General features: G+C 40.8%; 1 long non-coding RNA gene across 13 annotated transcripts in view; it reads left to right on the top strand.

Annotated features, from left to right (window-relative positions):
- The window catches only part of LOC147844026 (uncharacterized), a 197,511-nt gene that overhangs the window by 101,208 nt on the left and 79,266 nt on the right, over window positions 1-17,037 (top strand). For 2 of the 13 annotated variants that reach the window (XR_015491349.1, XR_015491348.1), the window contains one exon: window positions 2,153-2,288. The exons of the other annotated variants lie outside the window; for them this stretch is intronic. This is a non-coding gene — a long non-coding RNA (uncharacterized LOC147844026). Of the gene's footprint in view, window positions 1-2,152; window positions 2,289-17,037 lie in introns of those variants that run through there. 13 annotated transcript variants of the gene reach the window in all.

Here is a 17,037-nt window from a genome sequence, read left to right as displayed (position 1 = left end):
TTTAATGATCAAGGCACAAAGTCTAAAGCGCATGGCGCAAAAGCATTAGGGGTGTGTCCGAATCCACTTTTGCTATTTTAAGGATGGAAAAATACACTTTGCGCCCTGGCACATGGTTTAACAGGGTTGTGCTTATTCTCCTAATGACTTATGGGTGTTTTGAGCATAACGTGCATTTAACCAATCGGCGTCTCCTCTCCCTTTAAGAGTCAGTTGTGTCGGCCCATGGCACATTTGCTATTTACAAGGTGAAATTTGTAAGTACAAAAACTGAACGCTTCACTAGCGAGAAAACAGTTTAACAGACCATCTGCTATGCGAGGATAAAGAGTGAGCCTCCTTCGTTCGCCCTCTTTACTTTACTTTTACTTTTTACTTTACTTTTATTTACACACTCCACTGAAGACATCCATTGACCTTCATATTTTGTTTGTTAAGCGCAAAGATGTTTCAAAACTATTTCTAATTTCAGTTCTAATTTCCAGCAAACAAATAAATGAACAATAATAATGAAATGTGATAAAAAAAAACTGAGTTATATCCAAACACGTCCTATTCTTTAGCCCCATTTGGTGATGCATATGTCTCCAAAACCTGACAGGTGAACTAATCTGAACTTGTTTTTATTAAAACAAATTTAGATATGCAAAAAATAAATAATACTGCTAATAATAATAACATTATACAAATTGCCATGAATAAACTGAAAAAATGTCTTTTTTATTTGTGTAGAAAATAATAATTTTTGTAACATTTTAATCTTTTAAATTTCTTTATGTGTAAAGATATTTGTGTATTGCTGTACATCCTGTTTGTATTAAGCAAATTGTTTTGGACCAACATAGGCACATAACTAACGCGCTCTGCGCTAGACTTTAGACCTGCTTTTAGCTGGTAAATAGCGCTGTCTATTTTAGTTTTCAAAACAGCAATGCATCAACAATGCGCCTTAACACATCTCGTTTTCAGACCAGAACACCCATGAGTCCACAAAGTGGCACAAATTAATTTGCTATTTAAACAACATAGTGCAAAATGTCAAAATTATGGTTGTGCTACTCTAAAAAAATAGCAACAAATTGCGCCAAACATGACTTGTGGCTTATTGCGCTTGGATGATAGGGCCTGAAATGTTCTTTAAATTCGTTGTTGTAGGAATGATGGTAACAATGTTGTCTATACTCTATACACAAATCTGTACTGTTTGTGGTGGAATATAATATAATATAATATAATATAATATAATATAATATAATATAATATAATAGTTTAGCTCACTTATTCTAATTGTTAATTGAATCACTAAAATTATTTTTAAAAGTCTAATAGTCAATTTAATCCAATACACATGTATATACAAAGTAGCTTTAGGACATTACTTGTATAAAATATTTAATATTATATAAATAAAATGAAATTACAATTTAAATAATATGTCATTTAAATATATACATTTAAAATATTGTATTGAATATTTCTTTTTAAAAAGAAACATTTTCAGTGTGTCAGATTTCATTCTCAAACAATTTAGTAGGTAGAAATATCAAACGAAAAAGGTTGAGTTGTTTTTCTAGAAGCTTTACTGTTCCTAACATTTAAGCCTTTGTTTGGAGGTGTAGCTGCGAGGATCCTTGTCACACACCCACATCTTTCATAGAGCATCCCAGAATCAATGATTATATGTCTGCTGAATCGATCCAGAAATCCTGGATGGAGGAACCACTGTCAGACCCTCCTATGTCAGACTCTCTCTCTTTCTCTTTCCCCACACCCCTCACCTCATAAATTAGATAGAAAGCATTGGTTTTTCAAGTCTCAAGTGGCCCCCCCAACACTCATGCACAACATACACACTCACACACGTACGTCTAATCGTCATTACTAGCTCGACTCACTGCAGAGTGTGGCCTCGATTGGAGACAGTGGCTACAAGTGCCAGACAGCCCCTCTGAATGTGTTTGTGTGTGTCCGCATGCATATGTGTATGTGCTCTCGTGCCTCCACCTGCTGCCAATTCACTCAGCCAAAGAGTATAAGACGGAGAAAAAGAGGGTCTGTTCCCTCTGACTGGGTCATGGGGGTCTTATGGAAGGACAGCCGTCTTCTCTCTCATTCATATTCATTCATTCTGCTTCTCTCTCGTCCCCTTCAGCTGCCACCTCTCCGGCAACAACACCCCCGACAACAAGCGCACACCCACCTACCCCCACCCCGAGCGTCTCTTTGTGCCCGGCTAGAGGCTCTCCTTTCCAGCCACGCTTGCCTTTTGTTCCCTCTCGGTCCTCCCTCCTCTGGTTCTCCTCGGCGAGAAGCAGACGGCTGGTTGTGTTTGGGACTCAGCTGAACAAACACACACCAGGTCTGAGCAGGATGAGAAGGGGGAGGAGGACACACCTGACACCTCCACGTCCTCCATGGTCTCCCTTGTAAAAGTGGTCTGTTGTTCAGCGAGTTGTGTTTGTTGAGTTGTTTACCTTGTTGTGTTTGGGTGGAAATGTCTTGTTTTGCATGTAATGTAGGAATCTTCTAAATGGTCTCTAGGGGGGTAACGGTATACAAAAATTATCATTTAATGTGGAGCTCTGTTTTAAAGTCAAGGTTTGGTTTCGAAACAACAAATATTTTACATTTGTTCTCACTGAATAAACTGTGCATGTCTTTATGTAGTCTATAAATGTTGAGTTTACAACAACAAACTTAACAAAGTTTGCAAAACAATATCTACATGGGACACTCTGCATAATAAAACTTAGAGGACAGTGTTAAACTGAATATAATTGGTGCTATTAAACATTGTCCAGTTTGTGACTGGTAACAAACAGAAACATGGATGTAGATGATGTTTTTTGGTGCTATATTTTTGTTTGAAGAAACAACACACAATATTCTGACTACACAGTGAAAATGGTGAAAATGTCAGCCCATGAGGTTAGTCTAGCACCAATATATCCACCAGCACATTCAGAAGCTCTACAGAAATGTGCGTGATTGGTTGTATGGCCCGCGCTGCAAAGAAATTCATTGAAGATCTTAACTTTAAAGCAACATGTTCAAATCTCAAATGAAATGTAACCCATTGACACTGTTTATTCTTTTAAAGTTTAATTTAATTGTTTGTTTTAGTTTAGTTGGGCATTTGTTTGCCTCATATGTTCTGACCCTAGTTTTATTTTGTCATATTGCTCTTTAGTTTGTAAGATTGGCCAAAATATTTTGACTACTGTTAGAGTCATAAAATGAGATTAATGGTTGAGGTCAAATTTTATTTTGATGGTCTGTTTGTTGAATTTAGGCTACATTGCACCTACATGCCAACTAATTCTCATTAGATTATGAGTTGACTGTTAGGTTGGGGTTAGGGTTAAGGTTGGGGTTAGGGTTAGTGTAAGTTGACATGTACTTGCAAAGTTTCTTATAGTCAGTTCAATGTCTGTTGAAGGAACAGTATCAACAGATATTAAGCAGACAGTCTACTCAAATGGACCATCAAAATAAAGTGTTACCTTGGTCGATATTGATCTGCCATTATTTATTGGAACATTCCTGATTTAAAAGTAAGTATCTACCTTGGTTTCATTATGGAATAAACAGTTTTCTATGAATTACAACATATTCAACTAACTGCTATTGACCTTAATCTTAACGTACGTTGAATCACGAATTGTTCTATTTTTATTTTTTTGTTGTTTATTTAATGGGGACAATACACTTGACGTTGCTATACATGTGTTGTGATGAGTCAGAAGGCATTGAATCCATTTGCAAGCTTTATTAAGAGCACACATACAAACAAACACAAAGGGGCAATCCAGGAGACAGAACGTGGGACAGGCAAAAGTTCAAAGGCAGGCAGATATCTTACTGGTCAGAATAACAGGCTGGAGATCAGGGGCAGGCAGATGACTTTCGTAATCGTAGAACAAGCACAGGGTCAGAAATACAGATCAGTCCGAAGCAGGGAGTATGGAACGCTCAGAAATGACAGCCAGGCAAATCAAGACTTCGCAACGAACCGGAGCGTGAGTGTGGTATATATACACGAGAGCTGATGAGTTGCACCTGGACCGTAATCAGTGCCAGGTAGCAGGGCTTATGGGATTTTGAGTCCGTGAGTCGAATCAGAATTCTGGCGATGGTTCCCTCTGGTGGTGCACAAGAGGGTTGGCATCGCCCTCATTTACAACAGAACCCCCCTCCTGCGAGCGGCTCCTGAAGCGAGAAGGCACCTGACGCCGGGGTCTACCGCGCTGTCGGGGGGCTGGTTTCTCTGGGAACCTTTGATGAAACTCTTCCGTGAGAGTTGGGTCTAGAATATCTCTAGCATTCACCCAGGACCGTTCCTCTGGACCGTACCCTTCCCAGTCCACCAGATATTGGAGGGCGCCACCCCGACGTCGGGAGTCCAGCACTTCTCGAACGAGGTAAGCTTCCTCGCCCTCGATCATGACAGGTGGAGGGGTCCTGGTTTCCGATTCCTCCTCAACCGCCTCCTCTCGTGGACCACCAGCGGGTTTGAGTAATGACATGTGGAAAGTAGGAGAAATACGATAATGATTAGGCAAGGCTAAGCGAAAAGACACTGGAGTAATCTGGCGTACAATTTTGAATGGCCCTACATACCTGGGACTGAGTTTGCGGCAGGGCAATCTCAGACGAAGGTCTCGTGTCGACAACCACACCCACTGCCCCGGTTGATACGTGGGTCCCTGGCGTCGGTGACGGTTCGCCTGAATCTCTCTCCTCCTGACTGCCCTCATGAGATGTCTGTGAGCCTGGTTCCAGACATCCTCACTCCGCTGCAGCCAATCCGTGACAGCAGGTAACTCAGTGGGTTCTCCGGACCATGGAAACAGGGGTGGTTGGTAGCCAAGAATACATTTGAATGGCGTAATACCCGTGGCTGGCTTTATTAATGAATTTTGTGCATATTCTGCCCACATCAGATAGCGACTCCAGTCGTGCTGTTGCTGATGACAGTAGGAACGTAGAAATCGAATGACTTCTTGATTCATACGTTCAGTTTGGCCGTTGGATTGAGGATGGTACCCTGAGGTGAGACTAACATTAATATTTAGATTTTTACAGAGAGCGGACCATACCCGGGAAGTGAATTGGGATCCCCTGTCTGAGACGATATCATCAGGTAAGCCAAACATTCGAAATACATGATTGCACAGGGCTTCTGCGGTTTCAAAGGCAGAGGGCAATTTGGGCAACGGTATTAGGCGACAAGCCTTGGAGAAACGATCAACCACCGTGAGAATGACTGTGTTGTTCTGGGAAACAGGGAGATCCGTAATGAAGTCCACCGCTATATGGGACCAGGGCCGTTGTGGAACCGGTAGCGGTTGTAACAGGCCAGCAGGGGTTTGGTGAGATGCCTTCGTGCTTTGGCAAATTTTACATTTCTGAACATAATTAATTACATCCTTCGTGAGGGACGGCCACCAGAAACGGCCTTTGACTAACTCCAAAGTTGCAGTGATGCCTGGATGCCCCGAACTGGGAGTGTCATGAATATGGGTCAGTAATCTGGTACGTATGTTATTGGGTACAAAAATCAGGTGATTCGGACAGTTTACTGGAGGGTTGTTTTCTCGGTTGGCCTCTTGGATCTCGGTAAGTATGTCCCACTGTACTGGAGCCACTAGTAAGTTCGTAGGAATAATGGTTTCATCACTAATTGGGGTTTTATCCTCTGATAGCCTGGATAGTGCATCTGCCTTACTGTTTTTACTCCCTGGTCTATAGGTGACAATGAAGTCGAATCTGGTGAAGAACAAAGCCCAACGAGCTTGTCTGGGATTTAGACGTTTGGCTGAGCGAAGATATTCCAGATTCTTGTGGTCAGTTAATATGGTGAATTGCTGACTAGCCCCCTCCAGCCAGTGTCTCCATTCTTCCAGGGCTAATTTCATTGCCAGTAATTCGCGATTTCCCACATCATAGTTTCGTTCTGCGCTGGTTAATTTACGGGAGAAGAAGGCACATGGATACATTTTGGATGGTTGACCCTGACGTTGAGATAACACAGCACCGACTCCTGTGTTGGATGCATCCACTTCCACAATGAAAGGTAGGTCTGGGTTGGGATGACGGAGAATAGGAGCTGTGGTGAATTGAGTCTTCAGATCGCTAAATGCTTGGCGTGCTTCAGAGGACCAGGATAGTTTGTGGGAATTTCGTTTGGTCATGGCTGTTAATGGTGCGGCTATTGAACTAAAGCCTCTGATAAACCGTCTATAGAAGTTGGCAAAACCTAGAAATCGCTGCAACTCCTTGAGATTCTGGGGTAACGGCCATCGTTGAACTGCCTGTACCTTCGTATCATCCATGGTAATCCCTTCTGCACTGATGACGTATCCCAAAAAGGCGATCTGTGTCTGGTGAAATTCACACTTCTCTAATTTGGCGTACAGACGATGTTGAATCATGCGTTGCAACACCATACGTACATGTTCAACATGTTCCTTCATCGTGTTTGAATATATGAGGATGTCGTCGATGTAAATGATGACCCAGCGATCCAGCATATCCCGAAAGACATCGTTCATAAAAGATTGGAACACGGATGGACAGTTTGACAGGCCGAAGGGCATTACCGTGTACTCATAGTGCCCCCTAGTGGTGGAAAACGCGGTCTTCCACTCGTCACCAGCACGGATTCTGACAAGGTTATATGCACTGCGAAGATCAAGCTTGGTATAATATCTAGCCTTTCTTAATTGTTCCAGGGCAGGAGGTACGAGGGGTAATGGATAGCGGAATTTTACGGTGATTTCATTGAGCCCTCGGTAATCAATACAGGGACGTAAACTGCCATCTTTCTTCTTTACAAAGAAGAATCCAGCTGAAGCAGGAGATGTAGAAGGTCGGATGAAACCCTTGGCCAATTCCTCGTCGATATATTCAGACATTGCCTTGTGCTCAGGTTGTGACAGAGGGAATATTCGACCCGTTGGAGGACTTGAACCTGGAATTAACTCAATAGCACAATCACTTGGTCGATGTGGGGGAAGTTGAGTAGCTTTTTGTTTGCTAAAAGCTTCATGTAAGTCATGGTACTCAATGGGGATTAGTTCATCAACGAGTTCAGGTAACACATTGGTGGTTCGTAATGGAATTTTGTGAATGGGCTGGATGCACTGTTTCATGCATGACTCACTCCACTGCAATATCTGTCCGTCCCTCCAGGAGATATGAGGATCATGTCGCCTTAACCAGGGCAGTCCCAACACCAGTGGATGATTAACTGAATCAATAATGTAGAATTGCATTTCTTCAATGTGTAGAACACCAACTTGTAACTGTAGCTTATTCGTAATCATACGGATGCGTCCTTCACCCACAGGACGACCGTCTAGTGCTTCCACTGCAAGACAGGAATCATATGAGCTGAGAGATAGTTCGTGACATAAAGCAAATTTCTTAGATATAAAGTTTCCGGCAGATCCAGAGTCGACAAGAGCCGTAGTATTAATCATTCTTTTATCAAATTTAATAATCACAGGAATCAGTACACTGAAAAGTGCAGGAACATGGGAAGGACTCACCGATTGAACTGGTGTCTGAGGTCGTACGCTGCAGGTGGATTTCCTGTGCCCTGATTGACCGCAGTACAGGCATAGATGATTTTGCAAACGATGCATTCTTTCTTCATGGGTGAGACGGGTGAAACCCAGTTGCATGGGTTCATCAGGGGGCGTGTCACTTGAAACATGGAGCTGTGTGCGAGGATTTCTACGGCTGCGAATCAGATAATCAAGACGGATGGTAAGTTCAATGAGTTCGTTCAATTTCTTTCCTTCGTCACGGCAAGCCAATTCAGATTGTAGATTGGTATTCAGACCCCGTCTGAATAGTGTCTTCAGTGTATCCTCAACCCAGTTAGTTTGAGCGGCGAGAGTGCGAAATGACAGGGCGTATTCTGCAGCTGTGTTACGCCCCTGTGTAAGAGAAAGTAACTGCTCACCGGGGCTTCTCCCATCTGCTGGGTGCTCGAACACTTCCCGAAATTGCTTGAGAAAAGTTTCAAATGTGGGATAGTTACATTCCTCCTCCTTCCATATCGCTGTAGCCCATTCCAGCGCTTTCCCCGTTAACAGGTTGCATACAAAAGCCACCCGACTAGAATCAGTGGGATATAATGCAGGTTGTTGGTTAACAAATAGTTTGCATTGCAATAAGAAGCCTTTGCAGCGAGAAGGTGACCCATCAAACTTTTCAGGAAAAGCTAATCGGGGACTTACGGTAGCCGGAGCATTGGAGACATGCGTTGGTTGAGAAGCTGTCATGGTAGCAGGCGGGGTAACTGCAGGATTCGGATGACGGAGTTGCTGCATAGCTCTCACCAGTTCCTCCGTGAGAGAAGTTAGATGGGTGAGTTGTTGATGATGGATGGCTAACTGAGTGGCTTGAGCGGAAAGTTCAGTCGAGACTTGTGCTAAAGCTGCTGGATTCTGTAGTGGCGAAGTCTTCTGTTGTGATGAGTCAGAAGGCATTGAATCCATTTGCAAGCTTTATTAAGAGCACACATACAAACAAACACAAAGGGGCAATCCAGGAGACAGAACGTGGGACAGGCAAAAGTTCAAAGGCAGGCAGATATCTTACTGGTCAGAATAACAGGCTGGAGATCAGGGGCAGGCAGATGACTTTCGTAATCGTAGAACAAGCACAGGGTCAGAAACACAGATCAGTCCGAAGCAGGGAGTATGGAACGCTCAGAAATGACAGCCAGGCAAATCAAGACTTCGCAACGAACCGGAGCGTGAGTGTGGTATATATACACGAGAGCTGATGAGTTGCACCTGGACCGTAATCAGTGCCAGGTAGCAGGGCTTATGGGATTTTGAGTCCGTGAGTCGAATCAGAATTCTGGCGATGGTTCCCTCTGGTGGTGCACAAGAGGGTTGGCATCGCCTTCATTTACAACAACATGCTATACAGAGCCACAAACAGAAAGTCAATCTGCATACTAAAGAGAAATGTAAACCTGACTGACCTGAAATACTTAATGTTCACATTGCTGTAAAGATTTCAACCATTCTTTCAGCTTTACTGAAAAAACTTTAAAAAGAGGAATAATATAATATTAAAACTTCTGATTGAATTTTCTTATGGGAGAAATGAACAGGAATGGCTCAAGACTTGATGTTGCAAAATTATATTTTCTTATTATATTACTTATTTTTTCATGTGTAGTCATGTACACATTTGTTTTTAGTTCAAGTTGTTTGACCATTTTCATTTATTATTTCTAGTCATTTCTCCAATAGGCAACTCAATCAAATTCTAAAACAATTGCAAAAATAAGTGTACTTCCACATTGCAGAATAAGGTCAATAGGGGAGTATCAAGAAGAACATCAAAGTGCAGTAAACTGTAAACTCTCTGCACCAAAAACCAGTGCAAATACATCAAGCAAAACCTGCATCTGACTGTAGGGCAAGCCACATATGTATGTTTATGATTTAGCTTGAATATAAAGCACATCTCATCTCATGTTTAAACCATGGATTTTGCACTTATCCAGCAGCAGCTCACTCTGTGTCATTCGTTATCATTCAGATGCTTTTATAAAACCAAACTATATCGATATAGATAATATTGTCCTATCCTATAGGGGAAACTCAGTTGAAATTGCCTTTCATACACAGAGGAATTGTCGCATATGCAGTCATTTGAAAAGTTGTACTCATTGGTACGCATACATTCCAGAATAAAAGACCAGTGTCAAACATTTTCAGTTAACAATATGTGTACTTATATATTACTATTATATATTTATCAATACTCCACACCAATTACGCAACATTATCTCAGTACTTTTTCCACTATAATGCTGTAAATGCAAAAAAAAGCATCCAATCAGTTGTTTCTCCAAAATCTGTGAAGCGAACAAAAATCTAATATATGTATATTTTTGTGCAGTGCTGTGTAAAATTCTTAAGACTTTGGCAGTGGGTTCCTCTGTGGTAACGAACTCTTCTTTGATTATGTTTTTCCTGTAGTAAATTCATGAACGCAGATGTGAGAGTACATGAGCTGCCTACAGATCTTTAGCAGTTACCCATGGGTTCTTGATCATTCAAGTAAGAATTCTAACTGTGCACTGGCCATGATCTTCAGAATCTTTGCTTGTTAACTATCTACCTGAGGATGGGCAGATGGAAAGCCAACCCGTATGTTATGATTGATCCATTATCTAGCAAATTGATTCTCTTTGCATGGCTTTTAATAACAGAGACGAGAAGGTTTTGAGCATATATCAGTTTTCACAAATATTAACCAGCACAGCCATTTTCAACTAACATGAATGATCATTAGGCAGCAAATCTGCATATTTGAATAATTGCTGAAGGATTTTTTGATATTTATGAATGGGGAAATTCCAGCTTTGCTCTTACAATATTAAAAGACACCTTTATACAGTGCATCCGCAAAGTATTCATAGCTCTTCACTTTTTCCACATTTTTTTTATGTTGCAGCCTTATTCCAAAATGGATTAAATTTATTTATTTCCTCAAAATTCTACACACAATAGCCCATAATGACAATGTTAAAAAAAGAGTTTTTGAAATTGTTGCAAATTTATTAAAAATAAAAAACCTGAAAAATCACATGTACAGAAGTATTCACTGCCTTTGCTCAATACTTTGTTGATGCACCTTTGGCAGCAATTACAGCATCAAGTCTTTTTGAATATGATGCCATATATCTTTGGAAATGTTTGGCCATTCCTCTTTGCAGTACCTCTCAAGCTCTATCAAGTTGGATGGGAAGCGACAGTTTACAGCCATAGGTCTGGGCTCTGGCTGGGCCACTCAAGGACATTCACCGTGTTGTTGTGAAGCCACTCCATTGATAATTTGGTGGTGCGCTTTGGATCATTGTCCTGCTGGAAGATGAACCGTTGCCCGAGTATGAGGTCAAGTGTACTTTGACGCAAGTTTTGATTAAGAATGTCTCTGTACATTGCTACATTCATCTTTCCCTCTATCCTGACTAGTCTTGCAGTTCCTGCTGCTGAAAAACATCCACACAGCATGATGCTGCCACCATCATGCTTCACTTTAGGGATGGTATTAGCCTGGTGATGAGCGGTGCCTGGTTTTCTTCAAACGTAAAGCCTGGCATTCACTCCAAAGAGTTCATATTTAATCTCATCAGACCAGACAATTTTGTTTCTTATGGTCTGAGAGTCCTTCAGATGTCTTTTGGCAAATTCCAGGCGGGGAGTGGCTTCCGTCTGGCCACTCTACCATACAGGCCTAATTGGTGGATTGCTGCACAGATAGTTGTCCTTCTTTAAGGTTCTCCTCTCTCCACAGAAGAACGCTGGAGCTCAGACAGAGTGACCATCAGGTTGTTGATCACCTCCCTGACTAAAGCCCTTCTCCCCCGATCAGCTTAGATGTCTGGCCAACTCTAGGAAGAGTCCTGGTGGTTCCAAACATCTTCCACTTACGGTTGATGGAGGCCACTGTGCTCATTGGAACTTTCAGAGCAGCAGAAATTTTTCTGTAACCTTCCCCAGCCTTGTGCCTCGAGACAATCCTGTCTTGGAAGTCTACAAACAATTTTTTTGTCTTCATGCTTGGTTTGTGCTTTGACATGCACTTTCAACCCTGGGACCTTATATAGACAGGTGTATGCCTTTTCAAATCATGTTCAGTCAACTGAATTTACCACAGGTGAACTCCAATTAAGCATCTCAAGAATGATCAGTGGAAGCAGAATGTCTGAGCTCAATTTAGAGCTTTACGGCAAAGTCTGTGAATACTGATGTTCATGTGATTTTTCAGGGTTTTTATTTTTAATAAATTTGCAACAATTAAAAAAAATTGTTTTTTTTTCACATTGTCATTATGGGGTGTTGTGTGTAGAATTTTGAGGAAATTAAATGAATTTAAAAATTTTTGGAATATGGCTGTAAAAAAAAGTGAAGCGCTATTAATAATTTCCGGATGCACTGTATCGGGTATTTGTGTAGGCAAAATCAACCATAAATTGATGTTTTTTCTCATATTGAAACTAAATTTAAACATTGTCTTGATTAATAAGTGACCTAACCCTGATCTTTCCCACATATGTGATATTGCTGTCAGATCTTGATGCTGTATTGGTATCTGAAAGTGTGCCGTGCTTTGTCGGAGAAGTAATAGTAGTGTAGAAGGCCGTTTGGTGTCATTTCTCCCACTGGTAAAACCAGCAAGTAAAATGATTTAGGAGACCATACCTTCTCCCCATAAACGACAGACCTGCCGTGGTTTGAGACAAAAGAGCTCACACCACAACAGGAAATACAACCTTGAGCTGAGTGTCCTCAAAGCAGCACAGATGAACAGGATGACGAGGGGAGATGAAGCACACAGAAGATTAAATCCAATAGAAGAGGGAGTGAAGGAGCACAAGAAGAAAATAAATTGGTGGAGAATATTTAACAGAATAACACAGATACCTGTGTCTTGCTGTGGAAGACTACTTCAATAGAAATATGGGTCAGTTGCGGCCCATATATGTGACCCATATATCCATTTATTAATTTATATTTAATTAGAAACATGGATAATGGTGTCTTTCAGAAACAGCTAATAAAATGTAATTGAAGCATACCTGCACATTTATAGAAACAAGCGAATAAGAGAAAAACTAACACAGAGTCACCTTTGTGTGGCCATTTATCAGTATGTGAAGAGAGAGAGAGAGAGAGAGAGGGGTGTCCACCTTAGACAAACAGAAACAAACAGTCATTGGTTTGGCATACTCAGTGAATAACTAAAACAAGTCTTGACTCCTCTGAGTGAGACTAAGTTGGAAACTTTTCTTCTGCACAGGCAAATACAGAAGCACTGGTTGGTCATGTATTGCATGCACACTTAAAGGGCACCTATATTACCCCTTTTTAAAGATTCATATAAGTCTTTTGTGTCTCCAGAATGTGTTTGTAAAGTTTCAGCTCAATACACCCATCAGGTGATTTATAATACCCTTCAAAACATTTACATTTTCTGCTCAGAGCACAATGTAGCTGTTTGTGTGGCCTGTGCATTTAATGCTAGTTCTCCCCACCGTTCCCACGTGCCTGTCAGAGTGTGTCTCATGCCCCGTTTACACTAATGCGTTTTAGTTTGAAAACGCATAAGTTTTGCTACGGTTACGCCAACCGTCCACACTACGCCGGAGTTCTCGAGCGCCGAAAACGGAGCGTTTCGAAAACGCTGGAGAGGCCATTTTCATTCTGAAACGCTGCTGCTCCGTCTCAGTGTGGATGAGCAAAAACTGAGACATCTGAAAACGGAGGCGGGGCTGCAGACATTTGCCTCTCTGATTGGGGCTTTTCCTCAATATTAAGTAGCCTAACACACACAGTTGAGTCCTGCATTCTCTCCTTGTAAGTTCAGACTTCGCAAGTTTGATCAAGGCTGCAGTCTCTTCTTCTCAGTTTGATATGGAAAACAGACTATACCGAGGACACGGGTAAATCTTCAAAGGGAACAGTGTACTTTATAACTTCATTCACATCACCCTGGCTACGTTGTTTCACTTTCTCAACAATAAAATGTAAACATGATTTAAGGAACTGCCTATTTTCATTTTAATATTAGCAACTTAACAGACAGCAGAAATGTTGAGGCGTCGTGCTGCATGAGCGTCATCTTCACTGTTTGGATATTTATAACAAAACGGAGCCGATAACAACTGCCTCCTTTCAATTTCAGTGAAAATACAAAACACACCCTCTCTTTTGCTGAATATCAGTTTTAATAATCGATAATGGCCATTATAAAAGTATAACATACAATAAGTGTATACATTATAGGAAATAAAGGCAAGCGATCAGTCAATATACAGAATGTAGGCTACGTGGTTACATTAATCCTTAACTTATCTTTGCGCTTAGCCAAAACACGTTACCTGAGAAAAATTTATAGATTCCAATGACCAAAGTCAGGGAATATGTCGTTAGATAAAGACAACAAGATGAATGAAATATCCCGTTTAATAAATATAGTGAGATTAGATCCAGCGTGAGATGCTTGATGAGAAGTCCGACTAGCACAGCTCTCATCTGGGTAGATGGGCTGCAGCGCTTGCCAGAGAGTGTCTGTGTGGTCACGTGATGTGCGTTTTCAGCGTTTTGGTGTGGACGGAGAGCAGTTCAGAAACGCTGGGTAAAACGCGAGTGTGGACGCGGATCGTTTTCATTCTAAAACGCCGTTTTAAAACTAAAACGCACTAGTGTAAACGGGGCCTCAATCTCCTTCTGGCTGCGTCAGATAAACAGCACAGTGACAGACATAAAGGAAGCAGATCTCACGTAAGTTTTGTGAGAAATACTATAGTAAGAATTTTACCAATGATACTTTGAAGTGTTTGTCGTAAAGTTAATTCAAGCTTTTTCTGCAACAACGAGTCACACACAATGTTACAAAGTTCACGCACATACACATACACACACAGTGGATACACACACACACAGAGCGCACATTTAACTTTGCACTGGATACACGTTAATATCCACTGCTATATGGATATCCGTTCTGTAAACGTACAAAATAAACCTGATTTAACTTTCACAAACCGGGATTGAAGTGTCTTCTTTTATAATTGGACTGACATGCGGTTGTGGTGATAAAGTAAAGACGGTAAAATCGCTTCAATTCATTACAAACATGCATGGTTTACAAAAGTTTTAAACTTGTAAAACTCATTCTTGATCACATTTGATGATGATTGATGATTACAGAGAGCTGAACAGAACTCTAATCTCAGTTGCCTTGCACATCCTGTCTTTTTTAATATGTTTATGTGTTACTACATAGACAAGTTAATACGCGGCTGTCAATCAATTTGGTGGGTGGGGAAACGACACTCCTACGTCAAGTTGCAGTGGGCCTCAAAATGAGAGGGATTCGGATTGTATTTTAACGTCAGGTAATTTAAGAATGAGACTTGTTCCATGTACACCTTGCCTCAATTTTCAATTTTTGTCCCAGCCAGATTTATATATGATTGTAAATGTTATGCATATATGCCTTTTATTTTTATGAACCTTCCACAAATATTTTGATCAATGTTAAATGGGTGGGGTGGGTGGTAGGGTTTTGCGTTCCTTTTTGTAGTAAGTTAAATTCACTGTAAGTAATACCAAAAGAATTTTGATGGTATATTTCTTTGTAAGAACTCAGGCAGTACTGTATGTAATGTATAAAGGTTTTTTCAATGAAAATGAAAAAAAAAGAGTTAAAAAAAAGAGACTTTTTGTCTTTATATCACCCCACTATACCTGCACACACTTTTGTCCAAACAGCTTACAAAAGATGATTTACATCATAGGTGCCCTTTAAACTCTTTCACTTCCATTGACAGAATTTTTCCATCATCTCTATTTTTGTATATGATAAAGTTATTATAAAGTAATGCACTGTTACACATTGTCTAACATGGTACAGATTCTTTGGTTCTGCAAAAAGAATGGCAAATGTAATCTTAACACCATCATCATATATTCAGCGGAATCAATACCAAAACTGCCCACCATTTCTAAATAGTATAATTAATGTGTGTGTGTATTTGATTATGGTTCACAATCTAATCTAATTCATTCATTCATTCATTTTCTTGTCAGCTTAGTCCCTTTATTAATCCAGGGTCGCCACAGCGAAATGAACCACCAACTTATCCAGCTAGTTTTTACGCAGCAGATGCCCTTCCAGCCGCAACCCATCTCTGGGAAACCAATCTAATTCAATTCACTTTAATTATGCAATATACCCAAACTCAGGTGTTGGAAAATAATAATTAACATGAATGGTTCACATAAAAAAAGATTTAAATTCTGTCATTGTTTACTTAAAATCCACAAAAAAATTGTTTTTGTGAAATGGGAAAACATAATAGAGTTTTTCATACTTTGTGAATTTGTATGAAGTAATAAGTACAACATAAACCATCAACAAATCAGCAACTGACGTGGGGTCTTTTGTGACATCATTAAGCCTCCAAGTGACACAGTATGACTGTCAGTGCTTGAAAAACTTGCAACTGTGGAGTGAATGGGCAGCCAGTGATTCGACCCTACCTCCCTGTGAGCTTTGTCGCGTGGCCTTTGATTTACAATGTCATGCTTAATATTTAAATGAGCAGCTGTAAACCAAACGGGTTCGTTCAAGTTGACTGATGGACCTTTGATTAAGGATTATTTCTGTGAATTTGTGAGAGGAAATATGCACCTTGTTGTGGATTAACAACATAAACAGTTGATTTATTTGTCTTGAAAAACATAACCTATTGAACAAGTGCTTCTCGAAGATATCCTTGAAAAAAACTCAACATTTTTATGGGCAGCAGTATCATAACTATCCATTAAAACTCTTGTCTGAGGTTTTAAAACTGTCTGCTTTTAGTTTTTAGATCAATGCAAGATCCAGCAGTCGTGAGTGCTACATTGTTTAGGGACCTTGTCGGTTAGTGAAGAGATCTACCTTGAGTACCTGCCACCACAGAATGAAGTACCAAGTAATGAAGTACATGAAGTATAACAGCACACTCTGAAGAAAGAAACCACGCAGACTCTTACAATCAGACTCAAATAGAACTACTTAAGGGAGCTGGCGCTATTGAGCAGGAGACCCTGAAGAGCAGATATGAAGAAATGTTTATGCATGTTAATGGGCGTAAAGATGGAGAAGAATTTGCTGCCTTCTCATTGTCATTGACCTTCGCCCGGTGACTCATGCGGCGTGTTGCACGGGGCCCCGTTTTAGAATGAACATCATGCCTGTTGAAATCCATTGCAAGCGGTGTCGGTTGCCTCTCCTTGTCATCGCCAAGAAATGTCACCATGCTCCATGTTTGTGAGTGTAACTCAGCAGGTGGTTGGTTTGGTCTGTCTCCCTCGCTGAATAGAGGTCATGTTTTTCCTTCTCGCCCTTGAAGAAGCATCTTTCCTATGTATGCTGGCCCCCAAACAGCTGACAGAAACAAAAAAATGGAGGTTACTTTGACTTCTGTTGTTCTGTTCTGATGAT

This window comes from Danio rerio, chromosome 5, assembly GCF_052040795.2.
Source record: "Danio rerio strain M-AB ecotype USA chromosome 5, GRCz13ab, whole genome shotgun sequence".
Lineage (NCBI taxonomy): Eukaryota > Metazoa > Chordata > Actinopteri > Cypriniformes > Danionidae > Danio > Danio rerio.
The sequence above is the reverse complement of the archived record's forward strand: the minus strand, read 5'-3'. Positions and strand labels throughout refer to the sequence as shown.